General features: G+C 37.0%; 1 protein-coding gene across 2 annotated transcripts in view; it reads left to right on the top strand.

Annotated features, from left to right (window-relative positions):
• Positions 1 to 13,897, top strand: part of LOC107040287 (mannosyl-oligosaccharide 1,2-alpha-mannosidase IA) — a 60,295-nt gene that overhangs the window by 25,991 nt on the left and 20,407 nt on the right. Inside the window, exon 1 of one of the 2 annotated variants that reach the window (XM_015260313.2) lies at positions 879 to 1,924. The exons of the other annotated variant lie outside the window; for it this stretch is intronic. The gene's annotated coding sequence lies outside the window, so the exon portion shown is untranslated. Of the gene's footprint in view, positions 1 to 878; positions 1,925 to 13,897 lie in introns of those variants that run through there. 2 annotated transcript variants of the gene reach the window in all.

Here is a 13,897-nt window from a genome sequence, read left to right as displayed (position 1 = left end):
GGGGGGGGGGGTCTTTTCAGCAGAAAGAGCGAGGGTGGTTCAATCGAGTGAGCGGGGGTTGGGCGGGGGTGGAAAACGTGAGTCTTAGTTCTCTATCTTCCTCATATCCAATCCGCTAGCTGTCTCAACGCTCTTTTAACTTCGCCACGCGCGGCATCAGTTTACGATGAAGATATAATCGCCATCGCGTGCGAATGGTTATTAGATCAAAGTTCAGACTGAAGTACATCAAAACACCATAGTGGACTATAGAGAGTCGAGTTAACTAGGGAAATTAACTAAATTCAGCAACACGCATTTCACCATCGCGAGACCGTAACGATTCCCCCCACCCCCCGTTATTGATGGATATGTATCACTTCTCTTGGATCTATTATCGAAAGGAGATTTAAATATTCAATGGTAGTTTTGCGGAGTGTCGAACTTGAAGTGTTCTTCCTCCTGATTCTCATCGACTTCATTTCATAAACACGCCATTCTCAATAATAGAGGTGCAATCATACAGATCATCACGAGACAATTAAATTTTTATCCCTTTTGGCATTATTACGCTGCTGCACTATTATGAAATTGCGGATATAATTGTTATTCTCTTAATGATCCATGATGATTCATTCATCTCGAATTTTTCCACACGTAGAATTGTTGAAATAAACATAACATACTCATAAGCTAGATACCATAAGCCGGTTTCGAGGGGGTTGGTATAGTAACGAATTTTCGCGCCGCATCGCGTCGACTCGGTCACAGTCGAGTCACACCGGCGCTTCGTATGTTGAACTGATGCTGGTGCCGCGCCACATCGCGCATTGGTGGGGAAAGCCAATGAACAGAGGGTACCGTGTGCGGTTTCCCCTGAGTGTGTTTCAGACGGCCAAGTCAGTACTCCGATGGACGTGCAATCAACAACTTTGTCACTCTTATCTCGTATAAATTTTTGATTTATCAATGCTGTGTATGTAAATATTGGAGCATCGGATGTATCAACAATTTTAACAAGACAGTTTACCTCGGAGTGAATAATCTGCTGAATAAATTTTCAAGCCTGTTGAATTATTCTTCAACGTGAAAACTTGTAACTCATCCTTTTTTATACACAACAGTTGAATACAAGATTTTACGATTACAACTGCAATCTATTTGACAGTGAATACATAAAATATAAATTAATAATTATCAATTTTGATTTGATAATGCCAATCGCTCGACCCTGACGGCCTGACACGTAACCGTTTTCATCAAGTATCAAGTGTACGACTGATATCACGTTGGTGTGATTGTCAACCAAGTAAACTGAATGAAAAAATAGTTGGGTTGAAAAAAACGCAATATCAGAGTGTTTTTATTATCGTGTCATAGCCAATGGCAAAAGAAATTTGAAAAATAACTGGTAAAAAAAGTCACTATCACTGGAGTTATATGTATATACCTGGTAGAACGCGCCGGATGCCCGTAAATTGTTGCGGCGTATAATTAAAGTCGTCTTGAGACGAGTGAGTTGGATGAGAACGGCCGCCGGGACGACCTGCAACGATTGCCGCCTAGTAAAAAAGTTGGTGAAAAACGAAGATACTTTGGAAAGGAAGAGGAAAATGTCCAGATAACTACCGGAGAAGTACCAAGAAATACCGACGATTCACACCAACTATTATTTATTTATTTTATTAACTTTTTTTTTTTATTTGACGGGACCTTTGTGTATAGTATTTCTCGCGGAATTATTTTTCAACGTGGCAAGTGCGCTCATTCGTGTATATATTCTTGGGGTAGAATCGTAACATACGAGTGTCCAATTGTGATACCACGTGTAGTCAATTTTACGTGCTGTGATACACCTTGTGATATTTTCTTCAGCCAAATGAAAAATTGTATAGAATTGTCATTGCTGTTAGAGTTTACTGCGATGCATTGCTTCGTATAACAGGTATGTCATTCGGTTTATGAAATAATGTTATTATGCAACATTATCTACACCAATGGGAGCTGTCAATTCATTGCCATAATTTTTTCAAATTTATAGAATCCCGATGAAAATTTATCGGCTGACTGACTGACAAACCACTTTAGTCCATAAATAACTCGTCCAAGTAATGATGGAACCATTGGTCGATCAATCATGAATACCGTGCGAGAATTCATTGAAATTACACATAATTGAGCGGTTACATCCGTATAATTTACGTAACGATTATATAATCCATCACATTTTCATTGGATTCTTCTCATGTCATTCTTTATCGTTCCTCCACGTGTATGTATTCATTGACAGTGGTTGATAATTCTCACCGAGTCACGTTAATTATATTCACAGCATTTTTAGAATGATCAATCTTCTGGTGATTCTGTTCCACGCCTTTCTACCACTGTTTTCTTACATTGAATTATGAAGTAAGATGGATAAGAAAATTGTCAAGGTTCTGACGTAAAATCCATAAACTTTTTTTTTTTTACTCCTCCGGAGTTCCAAGTATCCTACAGCATTTCTGAAGAAGAATATAACGAAAGGGAGAAAAAAAAATGAAAACGGTCTGCCTGTAAAGTAGCCCGGAACACGCTCCTCATATTTCCGTGGACGAGCAAATTCACCGTACAAGATATCCCAGCGTTGTATCCTCATTTCCCTTTCCTCCCATCACTTCCGCTTCTTCTTATTTTTCTCCATCTGGATATCTTGGTCTACGTGTATATCGTACGAGCGGTCTGCATTATGTACGTCAGCCTCTGAAAGCATATCCTCTTTAAAGAGAAGAAATTAAAAACCTCTGGGCCGCCAGGGTGATTCATCAAAGTACATCATAAAAGTAAAAGAATATCAGCAAATAACAAAACTAACACATGAGAAAGGGAAATTTCAATTGCCCTCTGCATAGTTACACTCAACATCGCTGCACTCTTGGTGTGAGCGCCGCGCGTGGGTTTGCATACGTGTCAACGTGATGCATTATGCAGGAAAGTCGAGGTTGCGATAATCCCCATGCACTGAACTATGAAGGCGTCGGAGTTAGAGGGACATATACCAGTCTTTTAGAAAAAAAAAATCAAATAAAAATGTTGAAATGCTCTAGCTTTAAAAATCTCCCTGTCTGGAAAATTGAAAGAAATTGAAAATATTTATTTTTCATTTTTTCTGATTTTTGTGATAAATTGAGTTGCAAAAGGAGCATGTCATTTCGAAAACTATTGGATGGATGAAGCTCTAAAACTGGCCGTTTTATTTTCCCTCTTTCATGTGTTTATATTAAAATTTGAACTCATCCCATGCATCCATTCGCGAGCAATAAAAAAGCCCGTTTTATTCATACCAACAGATTACGGGATATTTCGTTAGCATTGCAAATAGTTCGACCGGAAGTGAAAAGTGAGGAGCAGGGGGGAGGGGGGGGGGTTAAAATTTGTAATATAAAAAACAAGTGGTTTCAGCCGCACGTTTCATCCTTATTTGTAATGGCAAGCGGGCCGTATAGAGTGTAATGTGTACAGAAGCGTGGCACTCTAACGGCCACTTTGTCGATAGGGCGAACCACCAAGTTCCGTTGTGGAACGCGTTCACCACCCGGGTCCTGCCGCTTATACACGATCACCCATGCACCACGCGCGGTAACATAAAGCTCTGTCGCTCGTAAATAAACCTCAGCTTGAATACCTTTCGCATATGCATAAAACATGTGTGGATAACCATATACAAATTGTTGAATTTTATGGCACTTCAAAGATCGTTTTGTTCCTATGGCTTTGATCCTTGATTTTTATATAGCTACTATTTTCTCTTCATCAGTGATTCACAACTGAAAGCACTCGGCCAAGTGTCTCTTGAGGATCGGAAACATCCATTGTAGCTTAGATGAAAACAATATAAATAAGATACTTGTCTCAATGCGACTGATCGGATTAGGCATCAACAGCTTGGTGAAGTGCACTCACATCTGACGTTCACTTTTCAATCCTATAGCCCTGCAATCGTAATGTAGTACAAGTAGTGACAAAAGTAAAGAGGAATGGAGAGTTGAAAAAAAAATGATGGAAAAAGAAAATCTGCTGTATATTAAGGTGCTTCTGGTGACAGCCAGAAAAATTAATAAAACAATAAACTCACACCCTCTGTCATGCCACGATGATTTATCAAGTCGATCGTATTGTTTTATGGGCTACCAACCGTGGATAACACGTTCCCTGAGGAAAATAATTCTTCAAATAAAGTATATTGTTCTTAATTCATCAACACAATTCTCCACAATTCAAGACGAGAAAATATTATTCTCGAAATAAGAACGAAAATGAGAAATTAAAGGAGAGAAAACCTTCTGTGCAGTCCTCTCTTCATAATGAAGTGGTGAATTGTGGTGTAGACATGTCATAATGCGAGTGTACTCACAAACTACTCTGCGTTTTCCTAATTCTTCATCCACACAGGGAATAAGAGGCTATTGTACCCATTGCTGGCCGCAGTGTGTTTCATACCAACCACCATCACAACTATTGTTCACCCAGTAAAGATTAGGAAAGGTGGTTTTATCGCTTGTCTCCTCGCACAATCCTCACACATGCACACACGAGGATGAACCTGAGAGCGAACAAGTTCCAACGGATCTGTAGAGACGTGCCCTGTCGGGTATTTCGGAAATTGTTCGTCGTGTTTCAGGGCTTTAAGCCTTGACAGCGGATTTGAAGATCAAGTCCTGCACGGACGCGACCTCATTTTAAGAGACTCTGTTCGTGATGTAAGGTTCAAAGCCCCATAATTCTTCATTTTCCACATCGTCTTCCATGAAACGTGTGTCATTTTATGGGAGAATAAAAAATTCCAACGCTCATAAAAATTGTCCTTTCAACAGTGCTAAATAAAATTTCCGACCAGCTGATAGGATTCTTTTTTTTTTTTTCCATCGATTCAACTTCATGCATACCTTATCATATTGACAATTTGTTCAATTGAGATAATTCAATCTCCTACATATCCAACCATGTATAATCGGTAAATAATTCGTACAGTCATCGAAACCGGCTCAGTCGACTGGTTTTTGGATATACGAACCAGTCACATGGAATATAACCACCAAGTTGTTTTTGCAAGCATGCCAGGGGGCAGGTGAACGGCCTAAAGTCATTTAAATATTCACAGTTTTCTCGTTTGCCTTCCACTTTGTCATATATAAATACCTACAGGGGGGAATTCAAGATGCGAATTGTCAAACGTTTAGCGTCTAAGTAGTTATATGATGTTGAGTTACTTCTCGATTTACTGTTCATCATGGAGATTGGTAAAGTCATAAACCTAATGAGTAAAATTTCATTTTAAATGTTTTCAAGAAACAATTTCCAACTTGACTACAGAGAAGACTATGAGAAATTATTAAATTCCCCTCAACAGATGAGTAACATTTTCAATTATAAAAAAATTCCGGTTTTCTATTAGTCATTCGAACTAACCGTTGAAAAAATATCAGCTGAATATATTTTTCAACTAGTTACTGCATATACAACGACTCTAGCTCTACTAAAATGCTAATGAAACTCACTGGGTTTCATTGCGGAGGAAAAACTAATTGACATTCAGCTCTGAGTTCTCTTGTATATTTTTTCATTTATCTTTTGGGTAGTTTTTACACATTAAAAAAAAAGTTATATGAATAAATGAATAGATTTCACCAGTAGAACGGTACAAAGAATCATGGACGATGGAATTGTTTAGTTGAATTGATGATTACAAGATCATGTTGGCACAAAAATTGGTATTTTTACTCGTAATAATAATAAATTCTTCCTTTTGAATTTTATCGATAATGAGTTACTCCAGCTACAAGACAAGTTTTTATTTTTCTTCCAAGAACTATTAATTCCCACGATACAGTTATAGTTGATCAAAACGTTAAAAAAATTAAATTATTAGAGTCCATCTCTTTGTCCCTGATATTTTTCCTAAATAACTCCACTATATTCAATTTTCCCATAACATTCCTACATTCTCAGGAGAAATTCAAATTTCCATTGAACAAATAAACTCATTCTTTCCTCAAATAAAAGAAAATCTGGCATTGATTTGAAGCCATTCATTCAACACCTGTTGAATGGAATAATTTTCAGTAATTTGCACTCCAAAGATACGATATTGGCGTAAAACTGTTTGGGCAAATTCAAGGACCAATCTATGGGACTGCACAAGAGGGGAGGAACGTTAGTATACATGCCATTGTGCCAACCTGTTGGACTTGTCTACTTCATCATATAACCTCCTCCTATTTCCCTTGTACGTATAAATGTAATTAAGAAAGTCCAATTGCTACGAGAAAATATCTCGTTCAAACATCGACTAACGTGATTACCGGCTAAACTCTATTATCGGGCTTAAAAAATATAGTCTCTCTGTATTTGATCTGCAATAACTTGGGGATAAAAAAAATCTCGGGTACTGCAGTAGTACAAGTTGCATGGCAGAATTTTTCACAGTATTCTCGGTAACACGGCAGCACGATTTATGATGGAAAAATGGAGGTTTACTGCTATCATTTTGTTCAAGTGAGGAAAAAAATGATAAATCGACAATTACAGTTATGAGAACAACAAATTGAGGGACTTGTTGGCAGTTTATTAGATCATAAACAGTTGAGTTTCTTAATATTTTATCCTAGAAATTTTATCCCACACACTCGTTCTGCTTTAATAAATTAATGGATTTAAGCACTGCTGAAGAAATAATGAGTTTTGTATGTGGCATCCTGGAGGAAAATATCAATTCTCTTCCCATTCAATAACGGATGTAATGATGGAAGTTGAGATTCACGTCTCATACACGACGCGAATTATAAATTTGGACGTGGGATCCGTTCTAACGAGGGAGGATAATGCTGCTTTCATAATTGATGACCAGACAATACCATTTGCATTTGGTCCACTGGTGGAAAAGGTGGAACGATTTAGTTAACGAGGCTACTTGACTATTAATACCATTTGTTAATACCTTCTTTGAAAAATCTAACTAAATCGTTTCATCAAACTCGAGTTATTGACGATCAAAATACAATCCATTTTCATACAATTATTATGATTAAGTGAAAAAAATAGAATCTTGGCAAAACCTCAGAAGGAATCATTATCCCCCTTGTGTGAAATAAATAAACACACTTATTATCAACTGAATTGCACATACAAAACATTATTTCTACATTCGATTTCGATGGAATTTGGGCGATGCAAGCTGCAAAAGCGTGGGTCCTTGCGGTTACCCCAGAGTGGGGTGGAAGGAGCAACGCCGCGAACATAACTTTTAGGAGAGACTTCTCACGCTTCACTCGTTCAACACTGTTGTGACGACCTCCCACTTTAAGATTGCAATTCTGAAAAACCTCTAGCGTCAAAATACAATAGAAAATAATTCATTGGAAAACAAAGATTTACGAATTGAGAACAATGTGCTCTAGTTCAGGAGCAATATAACATCAATTTAAAATTTATTTTTCCCTGATATTGAATTAAAGTATTTGTAAATGCCGGCTTCAGTCAATTATGCCCCTTTTCAATTTGGTCTGCTTCATTTTTTTTTCATTATTATTATATTCGCATGAAAACTTTTATCATCAATTTTTCAGTTTTATTGTGTTTTTTTCCCCTCTCTATACCAACATCACACACGTTAAATGTTTTAACGAGGTACCCTCAGAGCACTAGTGATGATGCAAAAGAAAGTGCAATGAAAAAACAAGCGGTCGACAACGAGCGCAAAATAGGATGAAAAAAGAGTTGTCGTGTGGTGTGTTGAATAATATTCAAATGATGGAGGAAATAAAACAAAAAAATATATATGTATACACACACTGAGGGAAAAGAAATCTCAAATGGAGAGTATTGTTCTTAATTGAGAATAGAATATTTTTTCTCATTTAATGAAATTAACTTTTTTTTATAATGGCTTTATCCTAGCTGCTTTTAAAAACATGTCTTTCAATAACATATCTCAAAAACGTCCAAGATTCGTTTCAAGACATATCCCCATTCCTCTGTAATAATTAATACTTTATCCCCGATAAAGGTACTAACACGTAATGGGTACAAGCCTCGCTGGGTACAGTGAAAGCTTAAGATTCGTTGTTTGCAAGCTGTGCCACTCCATTTGGAATAGTACAGCAGAGTGGCATGCATATATGTTTTAATAGAGATACAGCATCATGTTTGTGCGGCTATTAATGCCCCTCAGTGATATCTCTCCGTTAATTTTGGCTATTAACGTCATTGTATGTGTTTTCAGTACTTCGAAAACGATATAGGATATAGCACTTAACTAGACTAGTGAAGTCTAGTGTAAGTATTCCTGTGGCCATTGAAAATCAAACTAATTAATTGTGTATTAATCTCTAGGTATTCTGAGGTATTCTGAGGTATTTTAGGAAATAATTATGAATAAAGAACCGTAAAATGTCTCTTGATATTTTTTTTCTTCAACAAACAGTATGAGTAGTGAAATGATTTAATAATTTAATGGAATGATTTCCATATACTTTGGTAGAATTTTCAACGACAATCGTTTAGGGACTAAAACTCTCTGAATCTGTTTCATCCGCTTTGTTTCGGTCTGACGGATAGCTAAAGCAAAACAACGAAAATGGAACGAAAACGCTAGGCGCGCTCCATTCGGTCCACAGTCATGATGGGATATACACGAGTTATATCGCGAGAATGGAGAGGTAGTACAGCAGGGGCCTCGATATAGTAGACTGTTGCAATAGCCCCCAACCCGGGTGGGTTTTAGGCCTCCAGGCGTGTTCGCCCAAATTCCCGATAAATACTCATTCGTCGGAGAAATTAGTTCCCTCCGACTGGTGTACACCGGCTCGTTGGTTTATCACGCCACCGAGTGGAAAACCGATCCACCGTCGCGCATTTCCTGTACGTTATCCCCATTCTGCTCGGTTCATCACAATCAAACATTTGTACACCTATTAGTACTTTTATTTATACATTCCAATTCCATACAAATGAAATTTTTGACAAAATTTCAAACAGGGCGTGAAAACAATTAAACATTGGAATTCTTCAGGATATTGTGAGCTCGCTGAAAACTATCCAGGTAAAATGCCCTTAAAAGGGCCCTTGCTGGAGGGAAAAAGGTGGAAATCCTGAGGGAAGAGAGAGAGAGAGAGCACAAGGACAAGTCAATAAAAGTGAGACATCCAGCAGCCCAGCATTCCCAAGAGTTTAAAAGTCGATATAAGGCATGGTCACAACGTTCTTTTCTACATCTTTTGGTCTTTTGCCTAGGTATTCCAATGATTTTGCGTCGGGGATATCCTGTAATTTCTTTTTCCCGTAAAGCAATGTCTGTCCAGCTCAGCCAAGCCTTTACAATTCGTGATCCCTCAATTCCACACATCACTGGCATTTCCATTTTTCTCTCTATACTCTCTCTTTCTCTCGCTCTTTATCCTTTCTTCTAAAAGCTGGAATTCACATGAAATCTTGAATATCACAAGATGAACATATTGGTGCACAGCATTCTAACTAAATAAAATGAAACAATATACATATCTATAATAATTCCATTACAAAATGGGTTCCAACAATTTTTCCATTCCGCCTCGTCTCGTCCTGTATAGAATGCAAGCGCGGTTGGAATCTCCACTCTGTGCCTTTAATTTTATCCTCTATGTTGAGAAAATGGAAGAACATAGGGGACAAACTCAAAGAATGTGCAACGGAAAGGTCTTTCCAACGCGAGAATTGGGCATATTTACCAATTTTACTTTTTTCCTTTGCTTTTCCTACCTCTCTTGCTACATGTTTTTAGAGTAAACGTTGGCATACTTACACTATACCAAGAAAATACTCGTCATTTTTTTCCACTCGTCGAGGAAAATTGTAGGAAAATGTAAGAATTTATATTTTCATTTTGTTTTTGTTTTCTATTTAATTATCTTTCACAAAATAAAATTCTCCATTCTGACAATTTGTCTAAAAACTAGGGAAATAAATTCCACCCAATGAAGATTTTTCATGTGTCTCCATTTTGTGAATACTATCATCAGCTGCATATTCCGAATGGACTGGGATATAGACCAGGGCTATAAGCGATAGCTCGCACGAATGTGTCGCTTGGGTCTCGTTGTGCCTCCACCGAGCATCACCACTACGTAGATCCTTTATTAGTAAACGAATATGAATAAACCAGTGCACTGGGCTCTCATGTAAGATAAATTGATGTTTTACTCGTGTAAATCCCATCCTGTGAAAACAATCAGTTATATTTTAATGCTTCTATTTGAATTATTTTTGTTTCCAACGGTATACAAAAAATCAATATCATATGTACACGTGTGCGGCATTACTGCAATGTCCATTGGTCCGTTGACGACAATAAATTTTCATGGATATGTTCATCATTTGGGGTTTTATGACGCTCGCCGCAGTGAGAATACGACGGGGATAACAAAGCTCATCGTAAACATTTATTTAGCTTGTATTAGCACTTTTTTCCATCAACTTTCCTAGTTTTACTCGCAAAAAACTCATGCGAGTTATGGATTATCAAACAATTTCTATAGTCAATTATACGGAATTCTTGACGTTTTTGTTTTTTTTTTTTACGAAGCCAACTTTTCAATAGCATTTTTCTCGATTAACAAATATGTAAGGAATATATTGTGCGGTTTGTGGTGGGCGAATACGCCCAAGCCCGATAGGTAGACGAAAAAAGTTGTTGGAAACTCTGCCAGTCAGCAGTACTTTAATCGATCGAAGTAGGTTTTCTTCCCTCATTGAATCTCCAACTTTCAAGCTTCGTATAAAATCCTGATTGGTTATGGCTGATTGCTGAACTATTCAGCATTATCTAGAATACACACAAAACCTGAGAGTTGTAATCCACAATCATTCTAGTCTATAGTCTATAGTCATTCTTAAAAGTAACTTCTGAGGAGGAGTATTTCTTACTGAAATTAAGGAAGTGGCATGTCTGGATCAGCGGAAATCTCATTCTCCTGGAAGAAAATTATCAGTGTAAATTTCATAGCGACAGTCTATACACAATCAAGGCTATTATACATGATCAATTTTTCAATTATAAGAATAGAGTGAATTCACTGCTGCGGTCATCATCAAAGCGCTTTCCATAAAATTTTCCCATAATTATATTTAGTCTCCATTCCACTTTATTTCCCATCTATTCCGCGCATTTCCATCTTGAATGTATGCCATCGCAATTGCTCCAAATAATCATTATTGCATTTTCTTCTGTTATTCAAGGGGCATTCTCTGTTCATCAAATTTCACATAGCGCAATTTCATAAAACATTTCTCTCTCTCTCTCTCTCTCTCTCTCTCTCTCTCTCTCTTCAATTATACTCTCTTCTTAGGTAATGCTATTTCATTTTCCTTATGAGGTTCTTGGAAATTTGATCAACCTTGTCGTTGTCATCAATTATTAATACGCCGTGGAATTATTCGTCATATAATGTCATCAAGTTTAGCATGCAAATATTTTCCCTAATAATAGATGAATTTGTCGATTATCACATGCTAATTAATTTTATTAGTCTGTTATGTAACGCCTGTGGAGTTTCACCCAGCTTCAGCGGAATGACAATCATTTCCAATTTTCTGTAATATTATTTCTGGCAAGTTCATGTATCGATTAATATTATTCTGGTAAAGGTTGCTCGTTATATAGTAGAGAGCACGAATGATTTCCGTTTTACAATTCGACGAGATTACATACTTTAAGTATGGTATTATTTAAGAGGAGAGAGAGATATATTTTATTCAAATATGGAAAAGTGAAAGAGAAAAATATTTTGAAGATTATATGTTTCCTTGATAAAAAATGGAGAGACTTGTGTTGATTTTTATAACGTTCATAAAAAGTAGTCACTGAATCTATTATTATTGGGATATTTTCATCCACTGGAAAGTTGGGTTGTAGCCAATCGGATTACAAAGAGAGGACGACGATTTTAAATTTTGCATGCCCCGCTATGTATTTTATGGATACCGGATCGACGATTACGCCACGTCTCACTGTAGATCTGGATGATCCTCCAATTTTTATCAAATTCACTGGAGAAAAGTGGATTATATCTCATCATAGCTCCCGTTTTTCAAATTCAATATTTCATGTGAACATTATAATATTAGCATCACTTGATATCCTCAATTCATAGAGTAATAATCATTGTTCAGTTAGCCAGTTATCCATTGAATGATCCACCTAAACTCCGATTTCAAGCTCTCAAGTGCGGATATAACCGTTAAAAATAGACATTTAATTAATTGAGAGATTACTGAGCCCTTAGTTTCATTCAATCTCATAAGTTTTACTCCATTGGCTCGGATAGTCCTGATTGCTCAGGAAAAGAAGGGTAGAAATTCCTATATAACCAAATAGCATCACGTTCCAGATTGACTTTTCCGACGGGTCGTTGGGCGTTGCCAGCAAGCAGTGAAGATTTCCGTGACGTGATGAATCTTATTCGTTGAAATCCTTTTTCAGACTGACACTGGCTGCAATAACCTCGAAAATCGTTATATTATTTTTGCGCCTTGACCGGATTACACACGATAAAAGACCAGGCAAATCTATCTTCATTACAACATTTAAATGAAAATTGAAATTGATTCACTTTCGTATGTGTCATTGTCTAAAAGTTCCAGCAACTGGCTCTCCTCCTCCTCCTCCTCCTCCTTCTTATAGTCAACTTTATCTTATCTATATAGAATCATTATCGATGAGCAATCACATAAATAGAAGAATATACAACTGCCTCGTAAAAACTTGGTAGAAAATTCCCAACACTGGGCAAAGTTATCCTCGATTTTCATCGAGACTTTCCAACTATTGGGAATCACTACCGTTTCTCACTATATGGGAACAAAAAATTTCTTCGTTTTCTTCATGTGCCGTCGTGGATAACAAAAATATTAAAATTTGATCAGTTAACCGCTGAAAAGATCTGCCAAATCCAATTATTTGATTAGTCTTATTTTTGCATTTACCAAAAACTTGCCGCATAAACAGAAAATCCGTATTTTCTTTGCACGCTGGGTCGCCATGCGAAATCAGTGGTATTTTGTTCAATCAATAGTTCCCAATGATTTATGTACGCCAGTGATGGCAAATTGTGAACGATTGATCGCTGCGTAATTCAATATACAGAGCCCTTGCTGGAAGCCAACGTCAACTATACGTATATTCCCTTGGCTTCCATCACAGCATCGTTGTCCTATATTTCACTTATATGTCCGTATTTCTACAAAATTTTCTATTTTTACGGTGTATTTGGATTGTAATAGTAATTGTAATAGATACATTACATTGATTCCTATCAGATATAGATTCACCTCTAAGAATACTTTAAATCTTTACAGAGTAATTAAACCTACTATAATTTTCTTCTCTACTCCAACTTTTAAGAGGCATATATTTCTCGTCTCAGACTATAAAGTTGGTGAAGATCACTTATTTGGAACTATATATATACATTCGCAGTCCATTCGAAAAGGTCCACTTGGAATAATGACCCACTTGGCATCGTTGACTCTTCTTGCTTCTATCACCCATAATTTTGATTTAGAATTCCTTTAAATTACCTCCAAGTATTATTCTGAAGTACCAGAAGAATACATGTCTGAAGAAGTGCTTTCATTATGTGAGAGGTAAACGTGTTGAAAGTAATTGTCCCCTCAATCCAAAAATAGTTTTTCAAATATATGATTTTTCCCAGTATTGAAATCAACTCAAGAGGAAGAAAAGGCGAATGTTTGGCATGATACTTTGCGCTGTATTTTAGACGAGTGCAACGACTCAACGGATTAATGAACGTCATTGAGGTCAAATGGCCCGGCAAAAGACTTTAACCAAAAGCGATTCATCGATCTTTACCTGATCTTTGCCTGGCATACCGTGGCAAACCAATGG

The sequence above is a fragment of the Diachasma alloeum genome, unplaced genomic scaffold (assembly GCF_001412515.2).
Source record: "Diachasma alloeum isolate Michigan unplaced genomic scaffold, Dall2.0 Dall_scaffold_00326, whole genome shotgun sequence".
In the NCBI taxonomy this organism is placed as follows: domain Eukaryota; kingdom Metazoa; phylum Arthropoda; class Insecta; order Hymenoptera; family Braconidae; genus Diachasma; species Diachasma alloeum.
This window is presented reverse-complemented; position numbering and strand designations above follow the sequence as displayed.